Genomic DNA, 10,288 nt, shown 5'->3' on the forward strand with positions numbered 1-10,288 from the left:
CACTCCATTATCATTTGTATATCAAAAGTTATGAGCATAATAGTGAACAGGTGTCATATTTGTCAAGTATTTCATCAACGTTTTGCTTCATTTTCACTCAAGTTCGTCTCGAACACATGATTTGATATTCTTAAGCAATATGTTTTCATACTCCATGATTATTATACTCAATATTAGCCAACCATACTCCATTTGCATATAAATCACCTGAAATTCATCAAAACACACAAACGAAGAGTAGTAGAGCACAACTTAAGCAAATAATGCAAATATGCACCAAAGATCTCTAATTTTGTAATAAAATGAGCTTAGATACCCACCTAAAACATGTGCAAAATAGGACTTATCAAATTCCCCCAAGCTAAACTCTTGCTTGTCCTCAAGCAAGACAATTAACAATAATCAACAACAATCAACAACCAAACAACATGCTTCACCCCATAATGCAAAATCAAACAAGGATTCAAAATCGAAATCAAACGAGCATGCATCCTAATCAACCAATCAAATTACTCAAACCGTCGATCCACCTAATTAATCGTCAAATGAGACCAACCATTTATAATTCAAGAATCGAAGACTAGAGTATCTCACATCGGTGGTCACTCAACACACTTTTTATGTGGCGAGCTAAAAATGAGCTCGATCTCTCACCATCCCCACCAACAATGCAATCCCCCCATCTCACAACACTCGCGTGTTTAGAGGGTTATAATAACGCTCAACCTAGTCAATGTCGACTTGAAATGCAACATATACTCCAGCATTTTGACAAAAGACTCAATTCACATGAACGCAATGCTATGCACGAAGATCGGAAGGACTTTGTGAAGCTTGTAACGTAGGTCGGGAATAAGAATGGGTAGGACAATAATTTGGGGAATGAGAGCTATAATAGTCTAACCGGGGGGAACTATCAAATGCGATGAGTCACACCTCGATTCATCAACTTCGATCAATGAAACACAAACCCAATTACAATGAAAACACAACCATCATCTCATCCACCTACATTCTCAACTCTTCAACCTTCTTTTACTTGTTTGCTTCATTTCTTTATTTTTTTTTTTTATCTTTTTATTTTTTTTTATTTCAATCCAACAATTTTTCATTTGAAACTTTTTCCAAATATTTTTCTTTCTTTTCTTTATTTCTCTCTTTCTTTTTCAAGAAATGTTACTTTTTTTTTTTCAAGTAATTCAATCAAACCTCCTTTTCTCACTTTTTCTCTTCTTCTTCCTTTTCTTTTCAATATTTTCGCATCAATTGCAACTTGAAACAGAATCACGCAAAAATACCGCATAAAATCCCCTGCAACGGCGCCAAAATTTGATAGGCTTATCGCGTACCTAACAAAAATAACCTAACTATTCCTTCTAACTGTGTAGTAGGGCAAGTAAGGATCGAATCCCAAGAGACTATGGTTCATTCAATTAATCAGACTCAATTAATCACTAAGCACGTCACCAATCAATAATGGATGATAATAATCAACTAATATATTAAATAACACAATTAACTAGAGGAAATATTAATCAATAAACTAAAGCATCCAAGATCAAGCATTACCACGATTATGATTGATAAACTAATAAATCTACCCCCAATATATAAATCAATTGACAAGAAGAAAAGCAATCCCTAATAATAATACCAAAGGTCTCTTCCAAGTTATCAATGGCTTCCCAAATTAACTATCAAGCCTACTTCCGTGGAATCAAGCGAATAAGGGACATTAAACACCATGCCTAGATTCCTAATTATTCAATCATCTACTTCCGTGATGATCTTCAAACCCTTAATTGGAATAACCTAATCCCGTTAATACCCAACTTCCGTTGCAATAAGAACAAAGGGATGATAACAATACTAATTATTCCTAATCTAGTATTGGCATAAACACAATCAATTAAGCATGTCAATTGGGATTATTATTGGGGAATTTAAAGATCTACTTTATACATCAATCATAATCGAGCTTAGCAAGATCCCGGATTAAGGAAACTACTCACACATCATAATAAAATCAAAATCAAGTTCAAAAACAAGAAACAGTAAAGAAAACATATTTAGAGAACAGTGAATATCAGAAAAGAGTGAAGTAAGATAAATACCAATTACTCCAATTGAAAGAACTCAAATTGTTGATGAACAATTGATTAATCTGGGATTAAAAGATTGAAATTGCTTAAAGGAAATAAAACTAGGGTTCTTGAGAGTTTTCTAGGGCTTAAGGAGAAAAACTAATGAAAAACTCTCTTTAAAAGTTAATTACAAAAGGGTATTTATACCCTCAAAAGATAGAAATTCGGAAATAGCTGAAATCGCGCAATCTTGAACATCGCCCGGTCAGACCGGGCAAACCTCGCCCGATCGGGCGGAGGAAGGCTGCGTAAAATACGACAGTTTTCCTTCTTTGCCCGGTCAGACCGGGCGAACCTCGCCCGGTCGGGCGCGCGTAACACGTTTCCAGAATTGCATCTTCATAACTTGACTTCTTCATCGCCCGGTCTGACCGGGCGAAGCCTGCCCGATCGGGCGCGCGTTGCACCGTTCAGAATTGGGCTTCTTCCTGTGAACTCTTCATTGCCCGGTCTGCCCGGGCAAGCCATGCCCGGTCGGGCACTCCACATAAATTGCAGTTCTTGGCTATCAACTCTTCCGAATCTACTAAAAACACGTCCAATTGCCTAGAAACGCTTCATATTCCTGAAAAGCTTACTAAAACAATCGAATACACTAAAGAAGAGATTGTTAGCAAGAAATGGCTCCGTAGAGCTCAAAACCATATAAAATTACTAAGTAAAACCGGGGAAAACCATTGTATAAAACACGTATATCAAATTCCCCCAAGCTAAACCTTTGCTTGTCCCTAAGCAAAGCAATGAATAAATAAATCAATACTTCACCCCAAAAGCAATTCAAATCAATAAATACGATTAAAGGTAAACTCGACAGTTATGCATCAAAGTCAACCAATCAAATCCATCTGACTACTCATCCTGTCTGACAATAGTCAAATAGAGCAAACCACAAGAGCATATAGAATTCAAGACTAGTGTTCACACACTCAACTCTCATTTATGTGGCGAGTAAAAGATATACTCGATCGCTCTCCATCCAACTCCTTTAAATGTGAACAATGCCCTCCCAAACTCACGCACTCGTGTGTTTAAAGAAAACAAGCACTCAACCTAGCAGTCGACTCGAAATATATCAAATCATTCTTTGCATTGGAAAACAACTAATTTCACATTCACACAACTCTATGCACAAAGGTCAGAAGGTCTTCAAAGCTTGTAATGTAAGGCTAGGATAAAAGGTAGGAAATATTTGGGAAAATGTAAGAGTAAAGCTATGCTTAAGGGAGCCAAAATCCTAATAAATAAAACCAAGGTCAAAATGAATTAATGACCAAATCATCTCCAACACAACTCAACTCTACCAAAAATTCACCAAACATCCAATTATATTAAAAATTTCCAACACTTAAAATTTCACTCATATATACAAAATATAAAATTATAGAACTTGAGTGAACAAACAAACTTTGAACTCTCCTTTTTTTTCTTGAGCAGCCTTCAATTAGAACACTTGAACATTGAAACAATTTTTTTCTTTTGCTCTTTCTTTTCCCTTTTTTTCATCTCACATTGGAATTTTTTCTTTGCACAATAAATTTTCCATTTTTTCAATCCACAACAATAAGAACAAATAAAAACTTCTCAAATCCACCCAAAATTGTGCAGATTACATGCACACTACAACTCCCTCACCTCACTCACTATTAGCTCCCCCAAGCCAAGCTTGGGACTAGTAACCAATGGGGCTTAAATAGGCTTGTAATGTGGCAAAATAAACAATAAAAGGGCACAAGCAACAACATGGGTAGCAAGAAGGGAACAAATGTATCTAATATCGTCTGAAAGCCACCTAGAGGAACAAATGCCTTCGTCCTCCTCAATGTGCATATTAATGAGTCATGCAAACATTACTCAAAGTTATAAACCAATACTCAACTTCATTGACATACCAGGAACTAACACACATTCCTAACCAGATCAACTAGTCAAGCACTATATTCACAAGTAGTTGGGCAAAATTGACTCATGTTAAGACATCCAAGTAATCAAACATCAAATCATGGCTAACCTATCCACAATACTCGTCATCATATACCAAGAATTAAAACAATTTTCATGAATGGGGCACAGGGAAGCATGATTTATTATTCATTGGATCGTATTTTTTGTATGTTTTTTTTTTTTTTTTTTTTTTTTTTTTTTTTTTTTTTTTTTAAAAAAAACAACTAAAATAACTACACTAAAATAAAACAAGAAAGATAAGAGAGATAAGGAGAGAGAATACCACATGTACGAAGCAACTCCCCCAAGCTAAATGCGGCAATGGCCTCATTGCAGCTTAAGGAGAGCATAGGAATCTCGACGGCTCCTCAAAAGGAAGCGGAGAAGAAAAGAAGACGCTGAAATCCCTAATATAAGCCCGCAGGATTCCGTCGCGCCCGATCGGGCGCTCTTTGCCCGGTCTGATCGGGCGGAGAAAAGCTTAACTTCATATTCTCTTTTTGGCTCTTTGTTTCTCGCGCCCGATCGGGCGGAATTTGCCCGGTCTGCCCGGGCGAAGAGCAAAAACGCGGTAACTCGATCTTTGACTGCTCTCTTGACATCCCACTTCGTGCTTAGCTTGATACTCTCTGTAAAACAGCATAACACAGACATAAACTGAAAGATAAAGTATAAAATACTAAGGAAAAAAAAAAAAAAAAAAAAAAAAAAAAAAAAAAGAATCGGGTTGCCTCCCGCAAGCGCTTGTTTAGAAGGTCATTAGCTTGACCGTATTCATCCTCATTGAGTTTGTGGTGAGGAAGAGAATGTGATATCTGACTTTTCTTCAATAGGATCTCCCGCTCGATAGTGCTTCACCCTTTGTCCATTGACTTTGAAGGTGCCCCCGGTGTTGTTCCATAATTCAATGGTGCCATAAGGATATGCTTTGTAGACCGTGAAAGGGCCCGACCATCTTGACCTGAGTTTCCCTGGAAATAGTTTCAACCTTGAATTGAATAGAAGGACTTGCTCTCCTTCTTTCACAGAATTTGGAGGGGGAAGTTTCTCTATTACCTCTACTTTGGCTTTGTCCACCTCAATCCCTTTGTTTGAAACTACATGGCCTAAAACGATTCCCTGTCGTACCATAAAATGGCACTTCTCCCAGTTCAATATCAGATTGACATCCTGGCATCTATGGAGCACCTTTGTTAGATTATCAAGGCAAATATCGAAAGATGAACCATAAACAGAAAAATCATCCATAAAAACTTCCATAGAATTTTCTATGAGACCTGAGAAAATAGCCATCATACACCGTTGGAACGTGGCTGGGGCATTACACAGTCCGAATGGCATTCTGCGATATGCGAAGGTGCCATATGGACATGTGAATGTAGTCTTTTCCTGATCACAAGGGCGGATGGGGATTTGAAAAAAACCGGAATATCCATCCAAGTAACAGAAAAAGGAATGGTTAGCCAATCGTTCGAGCATTTGATCAATGAAAGGCAAGGGGAAATGATCTTTACGGGTGGCTTTATTTAATTTTCTGTAATCAATGCACATCCGCCACCCTGTAACAGTTCTTGTGGCAACAGGCTCGCCTTTGTCATTCTTGACAACTGTCATACCTCCTTTCTTTGGTACTACTTGTACAGGACTAACCCACTTACTATCTGAGATAGGGTAGATTATTCCTGCAGCAAGCAATTTGAGAACCTCTTTCTTGACTACCTCCATCATAGTTGGATTTAGCCTTCTTTGAGGTTCTCTAGAGGAGGCATGATCATCCTCAAGAATGATCTTATGCATACAAAAAGAGGGATTAATACCCTTGATATCATCAATGGTATACCCAATAACATTTCTATATTTTCTTAAAACAGCGAGAAGTTTCTCTAATTCAATGTTATTAAGCTCAGCATTAACAATAACAGGGTATGTATTTTTAGGACCAAGATATGCATATTTAAGATTAGATGGAAGGGGTTTCAACTCTACCTCGGGAGGCGTCGAACTCTCCCCAACACTCGATGTACTAAGGACTTCCTTGACTGGAGCGATGATTGGATTAGCTTTTGCGTCTTCTAGTAGCCTCGTGTACTCCCTTACTTCCCAATCTTCATCATGGATACTCCCTATCAACACCGTTTCAAGAGCATCTTCCTTTTTGATCAGGGGAAGTTGTTCTTGTTGTAGATCATCGAGGACATCCACTTGACAAATAGTCTCACCCATAGACGGATTTCCCATAGCATTCAGTAATGAATACTCCATTTTCTCATCCCCTACTTCAAATGTTATTTTCCCATTCTTCATGTCAATAATTGCACCTGCAGTAGCTAAGAATGGTCTACCAAGAATAATAGGGACATGGGCATCTTCTTCCATTTCCATAACAACAAAATCACATGGAATAAAGAATTTACCAACTCGCAATGGAACATCTTCAAGTATACCGAGGGGAAATTTAACTGACCTGTCTGCAAGTTGCAGAGATATCCTTGTAGGCTTTAGCTCACCCATTTGAAGCTTTTCGCAGATGGAGAGCGGCATAAGGCTTACACTTGCACCAAGATCGCATAGCGCTCTATTGATCTCTATATCTCCGAGCTTCACTGGGATTGAATAGCTGCCTGGATCACCTAGTTTCTTAGGAAGAGTGTTTTGCAGAATGGCACTACATTCTGCAGTTAGAGAAACAGTAGCATTCTCTGCAAGCTTCTTCTTGTTAGATAGCATGTCTTTCAAAAACTTTGCATAAGAAGGCATTTCAGAAATTGCATCCAAGAACGGTATATTAATGTGAAGTTTCTTAAGGATGTCTAGAAATTTACCGTACTTTTTCTCTAACTTAGCCTGGGCTAACCTCTGTGGGAAAGGGACTCTTGGCATGTATGGGGCGAGAGGTGGGATCGGTTCCCGTGGCTTTTCTTGAACATCATTCCTTGGAATTAGGCTGTCTGGATCTCCCGCCCGGTCGGGCAGTGATTGCCCGGTCTGACCGGGCGAAGAAGAGCTGCTTATGTTCTTCTGTTTGTCTGGAATTTCTTCTTGCGCCCGATCGGGCGGACCTTGCCCGGTCTGACCGGGCGAAGAAGAAATTCGCACAGTCCCCTGTTTTTCGTCGACTGCTTCTCGCGCCCGATCGGGCGGACATTGCCCGGTCTGACCGGGCGAAGAAGAATTTTGCAAAATCCCCTGTTTTTCACTCATTCCCTCAATATCTATCGTTGATGGTTCCCTTACGGGAAGGTCTTCCAACTGTTTTCCACTCCTTAAAATTACAGCATTCATGTGCCCCTTTTGTGGTTGCTCTGTTTGGCCAGGAAACGTACCTGGTGTTTTTGAAGATTGGCCGACTTGATGAGCAAGTTGGCTTATTTGATTTTCCATGAGCTTATTCTGGGCTTGTAACTGTTGGATGGAATTATTTGTGGTGTTGATGAAGTTCTCCATCATTAGTTCGAGATTGGATTTTTGAGGGAGTGGTTGCATAGGTTGCATGGGTTGTTGTACTAGGGGTGGTCTTGGTTGAAAACCAGGTGGATTATAATTGTTGTTTCGAGGTGGGGGCGGAGGTGGATTTTGCTGGGCCTGGGTGTTTTTGTATGAGAAATTTGGGTGATTCTTCCAACCTTCATTATAAGTATTAGAATGGGGATCGTATGGTCTTTTAGGGTTGGAATTGTAGAAGGCATTGGCTTCCTCAATTGATACCTCATTCGAATTTCGTGGGCAATTAGGTGCGATGTGACCTTGAGTATTACACATTTGACAAGTTTCTAGCACATTATTAGAAGATCCAGTTTGTAATCTATCGAACTTGCTTGAAAGTGCCTGCACAGAACTAGTTAAAAGAGTTAGAGCATCAACATCTAATTTACCTCCTTTCTTGACACTATTTCGGCCGCCTGGGTGATAGTTGTCATTGGCTGACATCTTCTCAACCAGCTCCTTTGCTTCGGTTGGATTTTTAGTTAAAAGGGAGCCTCCAGATGCGGCGTCGATATAGATCCGGAATTCATGGGTTAGACCGTTATAAAAGGTTTGGATTAACATCCATTCAGGTATGCCATGATGAGGGCACTGTCTCTGTAATCTCTTGAATCTCCTCCATGCGTCATATAAGGATTCTTCATCTGATTGCCTGAAAGTGGATAGCTCGTTCCTTAATCTTGCAGTCTTTTCTTGTCCCAAGAACTTGACCAGAAAAGCTTTTACTAGTTTATCCCATGTATCAAAGGAACCAGAACCCTCATCTCTTAACCATTCCTTCGCCCTATCCCGTAATGAGAATGGAAAAAGGCGAAGTCTAAGAGCATCATCTGTAACACCATTCAGCTTCATAGTGTCACACTTTTCCAAGAAACCATCTATATGATTCACTGGGCAATCAAGAGGTGTGCCAGCAAATGAATCATTGGATATGAATTGAATAAACTGCGGTTTCAATTCAAAATTCTGAGCGGTGATAGGTGGTCTAACAATGCTAGAAAGGAGTCCGGTTGTTGTGTCAGGGATACCGTACTCCAAAAGAGACTTTGTTGCTTGGTCTTCCATATTTCTGTTACCTGCTCTTCTTCTACTTCTTCGTCTTCTTGCAGTCGCTTCAATTTCTGAATCGAGAGGCACTAAGTCGTCTGACCCTGAGCGACGTGTTTGCATACAACAAAGAACTAGGCAAAGAACATCAAAAACACAGGAGGCAATAGCCGAAGCAACAAACAACGCTTAGTAAAAACGAATCACGGAAAATCAATATGAAACCGTTAGTCCCCGGCAACGGCGCCAAAATTTGATAGGCTTATCGCGTACCTAACAAAAATAACCTAACTATTCCTTCTAACTGTGTAGTAGGGCAAGTAAGGATCGAATCCCAAGAGACTATGGTTCATTCAATTAATCAGACTCAATTAATCACTAAGCACGTCACCAATCAATAATGGATGATAATAATCAACTAATATATTAAATAACACAATTAACTAGAGGAAATATTAATCAATAAACTAAAGCATCCAAGATCAAGCATTACCACGATTATGATTGATAAACTAATAAATCTACCCCCAATATATAAATCAATTGACAAGAAGAAAAGCAATCCCTAATAATAATACCAAAGGTCTCTTCCAAGTTATCAATGGCTTCCCAAATTAACTATCAAGCCTACTTCCGTGGAATCAAGCGAATAAGGGACATTAAACACCATGCCTAGATTCCTAATTATTCAATCATCTACTTCCGTGATGATCTTCAAACCCTTAATTGGAATAACCTAATCCCGTTAATACCCAACTTCCGTTGCAATAAGAACAAAGGGATGATAACAATACTAATTATTCCTAATCTAGTATTGGCATAAACACAATCAATTAAGCATGTCAATTGGGATTATTATTGGGGAATTTAAAGATCTACTTTATACATCAATCATAATCGAGCTTAGCAAGATCCCGGATTAAGGAAACTACTCACACATCATAATAAAATCAAAATCAAGTTCAAAAACAAGAAACAGTAAAGAAAACATATTTAGAGAACAGTGAATATCAGAATAGAGTGAAGTAAGATAAATACCAATTACTCCAATTGAAAGAACTCAAATTGTTGATGAACAATTGATTAATCTGGGATTAAAAGATTGAAATTGCTTAAAGGAAATAAAACTAGGGTTCTTGAGAGTTTTCTAGGGCTTAAGGAGAAAAACTAATGAAAAAACTCTCTTTAAAAGTTAATTACAAAAGGGTATTTATACCCTCAAAAGATAGAAATTCGGAAATAGCTGAAATCGCGCAATCTTGAACATCGCCCGGTCAGACCGGGCAAACCTCGCCCGATCGGGCGGAGGAAGGCTGCGTAAAATACGACAGTTTTCCTTCTTTGCCCGGTCAGACCGGGCGAACCTCGCCCGGTCGGGCGCGCGTAACACGTTTCCAGAATTGCATCTTCATAACTTGACTTCTTCATCGCCCGGTCTGACCGGGCGAAGCCTGCCCGATCGGGCGCGCGTTGCACCGTTCAGAATTGGGCTTCTTCCTGTGAACTCTTCATTGCCCGGTCTGCCCGGGCAAGCCATGCCCGGTCGGGCACTCCACATAAATTGCAGTTCTTGGCTATCAACTCTTCCGAATCTACTAAAAACACGTCCAATTGCCTAGAAACGCTTCATATTCCTGAAAAGCTTACTAAAACAATCGAATACACTAAAGAAG

This window comes from Chenopodium quinoa, unplaced genomic scaffold (assembly GCF_001683475.1).
Source record: "Chenopodium quinoa cultivar QQ74 unplaced genomic scaffold, ASM168347v1, whole genome shotgun sequence".
Classification (NCBI taxonomy): domain Eukaryota; kingdom Viridiplantae; phylum Streptophyta; class Magnoliopsida; order Caryophyllales; family Amaranthaceae; genus Chenopodium; species Chenopodium quinoa.